Consider the following 13,537-nt stretch of genomic DNA (forward strand, 5'->3'; position numbering starts at 1 on the left):
GGGAAACCAGAACATCCATATGCTGAACAGTATTATGCCACCCTCCCCATGTATTTTTCTAGTTAGTCCCTTATAATTGAATATGTTCAAAGTAGGGGTGGGCTGTACTATGTTTCTGGCACTTGTGGAAGCAGAAGCTCCTGCTAGGAGCATAAAGCTGCCGAAACCGTCAACTGCTTGTTGCATTGCTTGGTGCTGTCAATCACTGCTATGCCACAGCAGCTGAGGAAGGTACAAGTGTGCTAGAAATGTTTTGGCAGATAGCGGTGCTGTCAGGGTACATGGCTGCAGTCTGGAGGGGGTCCTACTGCAGCGGTGAAACCACAGCCCCTGGCTAACCCCCTTGCCAGCACTTTGGACGAACGTCCCTGCAGGACACGTGGCTGAAGGGAATGTACAGCTCCCCCTGGGTGCCATGTGTTACAGCCTGGCTGTTAACCTAGACCTTGAAGGGTTTCTGCTTGTGTTAATGTGCAGAACCATGAGCTATGGCAGTGGTTCATCTGTCAGGGAAGGGACAGGACATACCCTCACAGCTCCAAGGGCTGCAGCTACATCCAGCCACTCTTCAGCCCATAAGCAGTGAGTGCACATATCTTTCGAGGGATGGACTGTAGCTGAGTGCCCACAAATCTTCCAGAGGTTTGAGTATTCCGCTTACACAAACTTTGTTAAATTGTACAAATTCTTTCTTAGACCTTCTGACCCATCGCATCCTCACTCTATTCAAACTGCTTTCAGTCACCACACCTCAATGTATAAACCTGGCCAAACAACTGCACCTTGTACTGTTTGTGCACAGTGTTACATGGGCTGTCAGCCCCTGTCAAAGGCCTAGAGCAAGTCAGAGCTGAGGAAAAAGGAAGAAAGCGCTTAATTTAAAACAAAACCAACAAAAAAAAACCCAACACAACCAAACAAACTACAACAGGTGAAGTTTCTGACTGTAGAGGCTTGTGCTGTACCAAAATGCAGGTATTGGAATTTCCTAGTCAGAAAAATTTCTTAAAAATAATTATTTTATGAAATCTTTAAAAAGTAAATTTTACAACAACAAAAAAAGCCCTACAACCCATTTATAGGATACTTATTTCTCTGTTTCATTTAGCAAAGAGCACTGCAGTGGAGATGAGTTCTGAAATGTGTGAATTTCTGCTGTTGGATTGCCATCGGCCATGCTTGGCACAGGAGCTGAGCGTCACAGCCTTCTGACAACTTCGCAGAGGGCTGCAACTCCTGTTGCCATGGAAATGGACCTGAGCTCACTGAAAGATGGATAATGGGCTCTAGAATCACCACTCTTTATATGGAAAAACTGCTGGGGTGACCTCAGGTAGTAGTAATGATAATAATGTCAGACCTTGTAGAAGACACTCTTTGATTTTATTTTATATCGGTGTTGTGCTCATGTTTGTATTTATTATCTCATTAAATATAACCCTCACATTTGTATAGTGCTTACTGACCACAGCACTGATCAGACCCAGCAACAGGGAGAACATCACTAAGAAAATGGATTTGAGGATTGTTTGCTTTAATCAGGCATATGGACACAACCGACCACATCTTTTGTCATGACTGTTATTTTCTATTAGTCCAGAAGTGTTTGCTTTATCCATTGCCATTACAATATATGACAAATTTCAATATAATTATGACCCCATTAACATCCTTTCATTTTGCTGTGTTCAGCAATCTCCAGCTTTGCTCTAGTTTCACAGAGTTCTTAATTGTACTGAAAATGTTTCCCTCAAGCATCTTGCTAACGTGTTACTAATCAAACAATGCTGGCAAGGAAAATTATGCTATGCAGATAAACTTGACCATGAGAATTTAAACTGTAAAAAAGTTAAAGCTTTTAGGGAAAAACTATGGTTGTACTCACAGGGTGAAATGCAGGGCTGCAAAGAAAATAAGAGTTAGAACCCATCTTCCTAGCCTAGGTTTTGTGGAAAAACCTTCCACACCAACCAAGAGTCCTGCGAAAACAAAGTACTCATATGCCAGTTTTAACTTTGGGATATTTTAATAGGTTTCTCTTAGATTATTTACCTTTGAATCAGCAGAAGAGTAACATTTTACTCTAACACCAGCTCTGGAGAAACAGTATTATATACTAGAAACAATTGTGGTTTTTTATTACTGCAGCATATTAAGATATGATTGTGAAATGCTTTTAAATATGAGCAGCAAGTATATAAATACATTATAGCAAAATGAGATGTATGCTTTTAATTCCTGGAAAAATCTGGCCCCCTTAGATGATCTTACATGGAAATAATGCTGAAGTTAATAGTGTGTAGGTATTCTCCACCTTAATTTGTATACTCATAGCATGCTTAATTTTGTTTAATGATCGGCTATTTTGTGAGTAGATAAATGGGTTTTGAGGCTATTTACTTTCAACATGTCCTTTGTCAACCCTCTTTCAAGTGAAAGAGAAAATCCTGTAACCATTTTAATTCATTTTCCAAAATCTGACTTGTCTCCTTATGGTGCCTAACGGCATTAATCAGAATTATTTCCAAGCCTATACAAAGAGTTCCTGCTATATTTGCTTAAGAAGTTCTCTAAACTTTGTCTGTTATATTTAGAAGGAGCATTGTGGTAGAGATTGAGTTTCCACGTTCAGAGGGGATGCTGGTAATGAAGGAAGTTAATGCTTCTGTAGTAAAAGTCATCAGGCACGCAGCCAAATTCAGATCTTATAGTCTTCCTCCAGGCCATGCTTGCAAGACTCAGGGTTATTTTAATGAAATTGTTGCTTTCAAGTAGATTTTAGAGGATTGCACTGTTTCCCTTCAGTGACTACTCTTTTCAAACTCAGAGGCCAAGTAAAGGATCATTGATAGTTAGTTAATTTCTGCAGAATCTTTTCACACCTGCTTTTGTATGGGTTTTGTACATACTCATCTTAGAGCCAGGACTGTAACCTAGAGAGCTGAGCCAGTGCAGACTGCCACTTACAGAATAGAGTTAAAGTTCTCCAAGCCACTCTCAAATTAGCACAGTCCTTTGAGGTACTATTTACAGACACCTTCAACCTAACCCATGGTCTTTTGATGCTCAGGAGATATTCAGGACTGGAGTGGACAGGTTAAGAGCGACCTTCAGGAGAGACAGCCAGTACAAAGCTCTAGGAAGAGTCTGTCACAAGACTTGTCTCTTCAGAATGATCTGAAACCTGCATCGCCTTTTCCTTATGTTAGCTCCCAGTTTCAGCCTGAATGGAGTCAATGGCAGTTCTCTCACTGACTTCGAAGCCACAAAATGTTGGCAGTTAGAGGAAAAACACTGTGAAGAATAATGATACCATATAAACACTTCTGTTAGAAATGCAGAATGTAAATAACACTGTTTTATAGCATTCATTTAAATCCCCAGGCACTGATAGAAAATAGGTCTCCAAATAACCTAAATAGTTTGGCACATTAAACTTTCAGCCCTTACAAATACTGGTAGTGTTTCAAAGAATGCATTTTTAAGTGAGCAGTAAAAAGCAATTAGGCATGTAATTGTTGTTTTAGAGATTTAATCCAATTCTCACTGCAGTCAGTAGGAGTCTACATTTACTTTTTTGGGGACTGAGTCGGGTCCTTACATGTTAGAAGAGAGGGAGGGGCAAAAGAAAGGGAGAGCAAACCTGTACAAAATCAGAACTGGGAATTTCCTAAGTCTACATAAAATGCACACAGCATTTGAGACAGCAGACATCTTTTATTAGGCAGAAAGCATCTACTAACCACAACAGAACAAGGTTCCTTTCTCCTTTCCATACAATGCCCCTTCTGTCACTCAACAGCCATATAATTAAAGGGTAGTAGACTTTTCTGAACTTCCTAAAGAAGTTCACTCAGTTTCTCTCTGTCAGATGTCATGACACATAATTTTAACTCATATTTCTGTATTTGACAAGTAGTACAAATATTGTCATTAAGGCAATGTATAAGCCTGTAACAGGCTAAACCCTATAGAACTTATATTTAACTTATATTTAGACCAGACATGAGTGATATCTAAACAGGCACATGGAAAGCTTTGAAATATATATTTTATTATGTTACTTTGATTAAAAGTAAAAACTCTATTTAGTTTTTAAGGTGGAAATTGGAAAAACAAACTATATGGAACATTCACAATTACATGTGAGTATCACGAATGGTGTATCAATGTCTACACTGCCAGGATCTGAATCCAGGTTTATAAATGTTTAGTTTTCCCCTTGGTTGATGTGCAAATATATAATGGCTGTGAATAACAATTTAAAACCCAGTGCCCTGGATGAACCTTTAAACTTTTAAGTTGTTGGGAGTATATCTGAGAGGAAAAGATATTACAATAAAATTACACTACAATCTTGTAACAAGTGTGTTTTTTTCCTGAGGTATGGCAGCATCTCATTCACAGCATTTTGTTTCCTGCAGAAATGAGACTGCATCAGACACTTCTGTCATTACCAAGTCAGGGTTAGGTTCATTACTTTAGCTGAAATCTAAACGGAATAGCAGAAGATGGATGTAAAGGAGCTACTCAGAGGTCTGGTGGAGCAAACATTCCCTTTGTTCTTCAGAACAGGAGGGGCAATGAACCAGGGTCAGCCTGGTGTGAATAGAAGCTCTCCATCTGCAATTTAAAGGTGAGACTCTGAAACCGAATATGTCAAACTATATTCTCCTCTTGAAACTTACGTTCAGTACAGGAAGAAATGCTATAAAGCTACACAGTGCAATGTTATTTTAATAACATGAATGATGGCTAGTAAGGAGACATGATGTAACTCACTTGAGTGACATGGTAAAAATAAGTTTCTGAGGATTTATAGCAACTGAAGTATTACTTCTCGTGATTTATAAAACTGCACACAGATCTTCCTCTAGACAATCAGAGGAACCAAACAGAACATAGCTACCATGAGGTATTACCCTTCGTTTGACCTCATTTGTCACAAGAACAGGGTATTTAGATCAAATGTGTTTGCACCAAGGCTGACTTTACCTTCCCTATAATTAGTTGCCAACTGCAATAGGGCCTCAGAGAAACAGCTTTTTTATTATTAGACTTTAGAAAATCTATTTTACTCTTTTCACTGAGGTGCAAACACACCCCATTTTCAAGGAGAAATATTATTTCTCACCACCAAAAATAAAGCAATCAAGAACAGAATACGTGATGCCCGAGCCGGACACAGTATCTCAGCAAAACCTTGGGGCAGGAGTGCTTTAAATTTTGCTGACTGGCCACTGGATGCCACTGTTGTTCCACTGAAATTCTGTAGTATTTTCATCTTCTGACTGGCTTACTGCCCCTGAAGAAGGGAGTTTAAATACCATTGGTAGGTGCAATCTTCTGAAGAAAATAAGCTATTAGGTTTGAAACGATTAGTGGCTTTTACTTTGCTTAGACATTTGACTTTCCTCCTTTCTCAGAGCCCCTTCTCGCTAGGAATCACAGCACCAATCTTTCCCTTCAAAGGCCCTTGTACTCCTGTATTTTTGACTCAAGAAAAGTTATTTCAAATCTGTATTCTGGTCATGCAGGATATTTAGGTGTCATTCAGAAAAAGAGGAAGAGATGAATGACCTAACACTGGTCCCCAACAAACTGGGGGCCCAACCTGGGAAGCCAGTTGGGCAGACTATTGGTGTCCCATCTCCACCCTGCCCCACGTCCCACGGTCCCCAGCTGACAGAGGCTGCAGCGGAGCTCTCAGCCTCTCTCAGGAGTAATCTCAGAGCTACGTTTCAGAGACACTTTAAGATCAGAAGAAAAAAATGTTGAAAAAGATGTAATTTTTTTTTCTGAGTCTTTTTGTGTTATCTTACTTTTAAAAGATTGCACTGTTTTCAACACTTTAAAATGTATATATGTATTTGAATCCAATTCTGTCTCTGTCTGCAGCATCACGGGACATGGATTGCTGTATTTCTCACCATCTGCAGGTCTGAGTGTGAGGCTCCTCAAGATCTCTGCTCTCTGCAAGCCCATGGGAAAACCCTGCAGCTCTCAGGACATGGTGCTGAGGTGTTCCCAGGATCACACCACAGTTCTGCAGCTTCCCCGAAGGCGAAGGACTTTCCCTTCACCTCTGTGATAAGCCACAGGGATGCAACGCTGCCCCAAAGCCTACACACACTGGCATCCCGAGATGCCAGATCTCTGTATTATTTCACGCTGGTGCTTTCCGTGATTAAATTCCCACTTGGGGCTGGCACTGAGCCCTGCTCTAGCAATAGACAGTGTGACCCCCCTCTGCTCCCAGCTTTTCTTCAGACATTCTCCTGTGCAAGCTCTCTGCACCACAACCATTCATCCCTCACTGTGCCCTGCAGCCATACTGTGTTTTTTTTCCTCCTTTCCAGGAGACAACTCTCCTAATGGCGTTGCCAGGAGGAACAGATGTTCCCTCTTAGCAGCTCTAGTTGATATTCCAGAGGCAGTCACCTCCAGCAAAAGGTGAAAATGACAACTGCAGGTAGTAATTTCTTAAATCCTCTACTCTAAAACTTTGCACTAAATCAAATAATTGTTACATACTGGTACCTAACCGCAGCACTACAAAAGTAGGTTTTCCCTTTCCTATAAACAGTATAAAAGACAAATATAGGTGCTATTTTTTCTTATGAAACACACACACTCGTCTTTCTATTGGCAATTCCATGCACACACAAAATAGTGGATGTTTGAAATTAAAATCAAGATTGCTTTATCCTAGCCAAGGGATCTGTAACCTCATTTTGTAACTGCCTTTCAAAATCCAGCAAGTGTACTTTAGTCAGAAGGGAAAGGTGACTGTCATCTATGCAGATATGGAGACAAAAGTGTCAGTATAGTTTATGATTGAACCTAAAACAAATCTTCTCCATGGCTCATATTTTTTCTTTTGCAACTTTTACCAGTTGATTTTAATATAGCAACAAACCTTTTCCACTATGCTTTCTGATACTGTTTATTTGAAAAAAGGTGGGTTGTGTTGTGGGTTTGTTGGTTGGTTGTTTTTTTGTGGTGTGGGGTTTTGTTTGTTTGTTTGTTTGTTTGTTTTCCCCTGTGGCTTCCTTTCCACCCCAGATGTTTAAAAAGCTTCATTTGGTTATACTGGCTTCATTTCACAAGGGCACTCTTTGACTTCTAAATCCAAGTGTACAGTGTAGAATACCAGTTTTCATTTTAAAGGGACCTGATATAATACTAATCTAGGTACCCTAGTTACATGTCACAGCCTAGACAGGGACTGAAGAGGTGCCTAACACAATTGTTACTGTGCCCACAGCACACAACATTAGATATTGTTTCTATGAATGTTCAAAGAAATAACCCAAGTTTACAGAGTGGGACATTCAGGTGTTTGCTGGAATACAACCCCTGATAACAATTTTACAAAACTTATTTCACATAAGGACATTTTAAAAGATCCATTTGTTGGCCTTAATCTGTTTTTAAAGCAGCTCACTTTATTTCTTCAACTAACAGAAAACCTTTCTTAAACTATTACCCTAGAGACCAGTAAGAACCAGTTACTCATCGTTGTCTTTCCTGCTCTGGACAGAGAGCTATTATGCTAGCTGTATTTGTCATGTTTAAACTGTGTACAAGCGCATGAGCTGTTTATTTGTGCAGGTTTCAGATCAAGAACTAAGGAGAAAACAAACCGCATTACCAAGATTTTCTTATTCTCTTCAAACATTTAAATTTTATAATATTTTTACAATATTTTCTTATTTTTTCATTTTGTCTTTGCTTTTCTGTTGCAGGCGCAGTGTGCAGGAGGCATGCCAGCTCTCTGCAGAGACAGCTTGTCTTGGCAGAGCTGAGATACTGTTCACCTCCATATTGTTGCCCTTAAAATTTATTTTAAATAGTAACTATTTCATTTTTAAGATATTAAATTGAATAGTGCATCTTTGCAAAAGAGTTTCCTTTCAGCTGGTAATCTATCTTGACATTTACTTTTTCTAACAGGTAATGGTACTTGTGCAGGTGAAGTTTAAGTTGCGTGTAGGAACATCAGCACTTGTCAGACTGAGGGGTGATACAGAATCACACACATGATTGTTTCCTTATGCTTCTTCTAAGTTCATGCTGAAACAAAAATGAAAGGATTTTGATTTAGGTGTCTTTAAGCAGTAAACCCACCCTAGCTCAGACCATGCTCCAGTGGCCTGACATGAAGCACTTCTCTTGGGAGAGGCATCATTTAAACTATTTGCAGCTGAGGATGCTTAAAAACTGGAGTACCAGCTGCATTCACCATGGATAACTGTAGTTTAATTGCTCTGCAAGCTAGTCACAAGACCAGCTAAGGAGAGGATAAAATTGTTAGGTTGCTTTTCTGGAAGTGTTACTTTGTGGGCCACAGGTTGAAAGGACTGTACTGTGCTTAAAGACGATTCTAGAATTTTCTTTTCCTAAGTATTTCATTGTATGGTTGATAGTGGCACCAGTTGAAAGCTTTCATTCTATTCTTCTGGCATGTAAATAATCCTTTCTACAGTCAATAAATGGTGCTGCAGGAAACTTTCTCATGGAAGGAGATTTGTATCTGCATGCAGTGTCACTCTTGGTAGCTCCTGAGACCACGCTGCTCCACAGGAGTGCAAAATGAACAGTAAACTCGTGAGGGAGTCAGGTACATATTTCTATTGGAATATAATATCCTAATGATCTGAAATTGGAGCAAAGAAAACAAATTACAGCCTTCCGTTATGGAATGTACTTCCCTGAAAACACACTTAGCTCTCTGGTGTCTCAGTTCCCACATGTTTAAAATTATAACAACACTCCTGCTCCTTTTTATCTGATAACCCTTCAGAGTTTGGGGTTCTGTGTGTTATTTTGGGATGCTGAACAATGGCACAGATGTGTTTATTTGCTGACAATAGAAAGTCTCATTTTCATGACTGGGGAGAGATCAGATAAAATGGAGACTGTTTCTGTGAACACTACACTAACACTCTTCATTCACCACTTTCTCCTTAAATGCTATTTTGCTGTTTTTTACAAGCTGTGGGACCTTCTCTTCAATTTTACGAGTGTGAGATGTTGAACAAATTAGTGTTTGTGAAGCTTTTTCAGATGGAGGCTGAAGCAGACATGCAAAATACTGCACATATTCACTGGTGGTGTGTGTGTAGCACAGGACAGGGTGGGCAGAAGAACAACTGTTTCATGGCATGAGTTGCTATAGCTACTAAGATCAAAATTAGTTGAATTAAATGGCATTGTGTGCACTTCTCCTTACCTCATGGAAGTAGTCCCTTGAACCAGAAACAGTCTGAAATATTTCAGAAATGAATCTGAGTTGCTGCAGACATTGTAGCCATTTGATGTTTTATCCTCCTCCAAAGGACTTTGGGGTAAATCCAATACAGGCTTTCCTGGTGCCTGCCTCCCAGAGCAGAAAGCAAAATTTGGGTGCCTATGGTGTCTATATCATGCATAGAGACTGGTTAAATGAGGTGAATATCTGCTCACATCTTTGACCAGAAATAAGGTTACAGAGACAGAATGTGAGGGTGTAACTCAGTGAAAGGGATGAGTGATCTAATGCCTCATTGACACTAGAACTGCAAACTCCCATTCCTCTCCCCAGTCTGTCTTTTCCCTTTCTCCTCCCCTGAATTATCTTGTACTGGCTCTAGCATATGTGGAACCCTCTGTGAGCCAATTCATATGCTAAGCTGTTGGAGAACTAGCCCAACAAAAAAAAATAGAATAAATAGAATTAGTGAGCTGAACTGATGCAGATGAGGGTGCAATAAAAACCAGGGCCTGTGTCCAAGCATAACAGTGCAGACAAGCTTGGGGAGGAGGAGTGAAAGAGTGACAGCCCACGGTTTAGTTGGTATCTTGTCTCTCACCCTAAGGAGCTTTAGTTCAAAAGTTTTGGCTGTAGTTTCTTTGCTGCAGAATCAGCATCCCTCTTGTGCTGCATCATCTTGAATCCCTAATGCTTAGTTTGCTTTCTATGGTACTGGTTTGGCGTTAGATTTGGGGGGGTGCTCTGGCCAGGCAGCAGCACCATTTCATCTCAGAAATGGTTTTGTGACTGGTGGTGTGCTCGGTCATAACCCCTGGGGAACAACAGGCACCTTTTTCTCTACTTTCTGCAATCTAACAGGGATTAGCCTGAAATCTCACAGTTCAAATGCAATAACAGAGGGAACTTTCAGACAAAAGTTGCATGTCTTTTAGATATTGAACAAAGTGACTGTCACATAGTGAGGTGGGGAGAGAGAAGGGACTGGATCACACAGGTAGGATTAAGTATGTGAAGTCCACCTAAACTTTGCTGTAGTGCCCCTTCTTTGGAGCCTCCAATGGGCCATGCACAGATAGAGGTATCACTGCATGACTGGAGCTTCTAATGTATGATCTGGAACTGAAAACAGCCCTTAAAGCGCTTACAAGCACACAGCACAACCCATAGACTGGCTGATGAGGTTATTTTTGTGCATTTCCACAAAGAGATGTGAAAGCGTGATGAGCTAGGCTTTATCGAGACACAGATCCTACATCAAGAGACAATAAAGGAGTCACAGGCTGCCACTGGTCTATTGCATAACAGGATCAGACGTTTTAATGAGCTTCTGCTAGTCCATGGTTCGTCAGCCCTGCTGATTTGTAACGAGGCAGGACACTGCTATAGAAACCACTCCAGCAGACAGCGTTTTTGAATGTACTTAAGAAGATGAGTTTGAATTGAAATGCAAACAAACTGTGGATCAGTGCAGCTCTTTCTGAATTGTAGGAGCCTGTTTGCTCTCCTGTCCATGTTACAGTTTTATCCAGCCTGAATTTAAGGTTTTAGAGATACTTTGCATATCTTACTTCCCAAATAATCCAGTTTGCTTGGGTTCTTTAATATTTTTTCCATTACAATTCTTAATGAAACTTTTTAGCAAAGGATTACAAAGGGGAAAGCAAAAATACATTTTCAACATTTCTCTAATCATTGGTTCTATAAACTATGTTTATAAAAGAAATGGGACTAAAATTAATTTTAAGGATAATGGTCTATATCACAGAGAGGAATGGCTGTGAAATAACAGGTTGTGTTTTTTTCTAAACTGCTGAATTATAAAGCAAAATAAAGTGAGTCTCCGAATAATTCCATAAATTAGATTCAAGAAAACCCAAGTCAAGAGGGAAAATGCTGTTTAAGGAGCTGGACCTGACATCCATTACAGGATATTTATGATATTACTCAAGAGAGTATAAGAAATACTTGATTTTATTCTCTCCTGTATCCCTTAGGAACCAAAATCTCCAATGACACCACCCTTTTCCTACACCAAAATTCCACCTATATGCCACCTTGTTTTAAACCACTTCAGAAAGGTGTGTTTCAGTTCTCGCTGTGGTTTATGAAGCTGTGTTATAACAAACTGGTGCATTATCAATAAAGAACTGTGTTGGGCTATGTTTTTTCATATGGTAAAATTTCCTCTGACTCTCTTGCCTGAAAGCATCCCACAAAGACTTCTCCTTTCCTGGTCAGCCCTTTAAAAAAACATAAACTTAGCCTGGCCCATGATGCACAGCAAAGTGCTTGGGGAGTTCTCTTTTGAATAGCATCAACCTCAGGAACAGCTGCTGTGATCAAAGGGACAAAGGAAATTCAGCACCACCCACCCCATGCATTATCTCTTAAAGCTCCAGGAGCTTAATCCTTCCCGTGAACAAAGTCTGTTGTCCCACTTTCCATTTCCAGTCACATATTATATTCTGTGTTAGTCTGCTTCCTCCTAAGAGTGCCCCTGCAGCAAAGCTACAGTATAAAGATCCAAAGTCTCCGCAATTAACCTGAGTCATACAATGAAATGTTCCTTCTGCACTGCGATGAATGATTTCCTATGACCTAAATAATTCTGAAAAGAATGCACTGTTATTAAAAATATTTATTAGTGTTATTGCAAAGGTACTAAAAGCCAAAACAGTAATCAGTATTTTTGCAGGCCACGGGAGGGTGCTTCCTACACAGCAAGAACCACTCAGTTTACTAGCCCTATATAAGTGTATTTCATCTGCTGGAGAGGTAGTTACGGTCTGCCCACAGAAAAGAAAGATAGCCTTACTTCCAGTGTTTATGGCTGGAGTATGGTTTGTTCCTGGAGGTTAGATTTTGGTGAGAATTTTGAAAGGCTGATTTTGACCTTATTCAGCATTTTTCCATTCTCAAGCTGACCTTTGAAAACCAGAAACGTTGTGCAAAAAAGAATCTGGAGGGAGAGCAAGCAGCGTGTAAGAGATGCAGGGAGGTTTATCACAGCTATGTTTGTGGCAGGATAACCTACAAGACTCATTCTCTTTCACGATTCCATCCCTTGTTGCACGCCAGAGAGCATCACTCTGTCCACTTGGTGACCCTGTCAGTGAAAATGCTCATGCGTGGCCTGTATCACCATCTTCTTACCCGAAAATAACCAAAATAATCAAAATTTGCCAACTTGAGTGAATAACTGAATTTATGAAAGGGTATATAAATATATAATCTACTAAAAATAGATATTTTCTGTCGCAATTGCTGCTATTTTTCTGTGATTGTGGTTTTCCAGTCATAACAGCCATCCCGTCTATTGCATGTAAGCCTCTTTTCTGTCAGTAATTGTTTTGTTATTTCTTGATTTGGACTATAATACCCTAGGTTTTCACAAATCAACAAGAATAGTCCTCAATCTCTACACTTCGCTTGTGTTCAGTTGTTTTTGATTATTTGCAGGTAACCCCCCAACAGGATACTCTCCTCAAAGCTAAATGTGAAGAGAATGTTGGACCAACAAAGGCAAGTTTACAGAGAACAGGGCTGAATATTCTTTAAACACTCATTACACACTAGAAATTAAAATGTTTACAGCATTAAAAATGTTATTTTACTCAGTAGAACCTGTTCTCATTGTCTCACCTTTAAAAACAAAACCAGAATAAGGTTGATAATATTGAAAAATATTGTTTATTAACCTGGAAAGGAATTAGGAAGAAAATTTCAAATTATGAAAGGCAACATAAAAACTGACCTCTTCTCCTGTACCAAAATATAATAGAGAGATGTGAGGTGTCAACAAACTTACAGCAACACACAGGCCTGAGAATTAGATATTGCAGGTATAAATACACATGACTGCAGAATTTGGTGTACTTGGGTGGGAAGGTGGTAGGTATCAAGAAAAGTAAATCATGTCATCGAGTGAAGGCTGCAGTCTTGCAAACCCCAATAATTAATCAAATCCTATGGATCGTGATTACTCAATTAGCTTTCCTGAGTACTATTGGGCAATTTTATTAAAAGCCTCTCATATTTAGCAAGGTGGTGCTAGATAGCTGATGATCTCTGGCAATAAGGCATGGGTCAAGCTGGGTGTCTGGGTGCTCTTCCACTCCCAGGCACAGGGGGGGCTGCCAGGTATGTGAGGTCTCCCATAGGGAGACATGGTGATGTCTGCCCAAAATTTAATCTAGGTGAGTGCCAGGGATTCCTGGTGTAAGTTCCTCTCTCAAATCAGCAATGCCTTTCTTTCAGACACTACCAAACAACTGTTGAGAT

The sequence above is a fragment of the Patagioenas fasciata genome, chromosome 6 (assembly GCF_037038585.1).
Source record: "Patagioenas fasciata isolate bPatFas1 chromosome 6, bPatFas1.hap1, whole genome shotgun sequence".
NCBI classification, from domain to species: Eukaryota; Metazoa; Chordata; class Aves; order Columbiformes; family Columbidae; genus Patagioenas; species Patagioenas fasciata.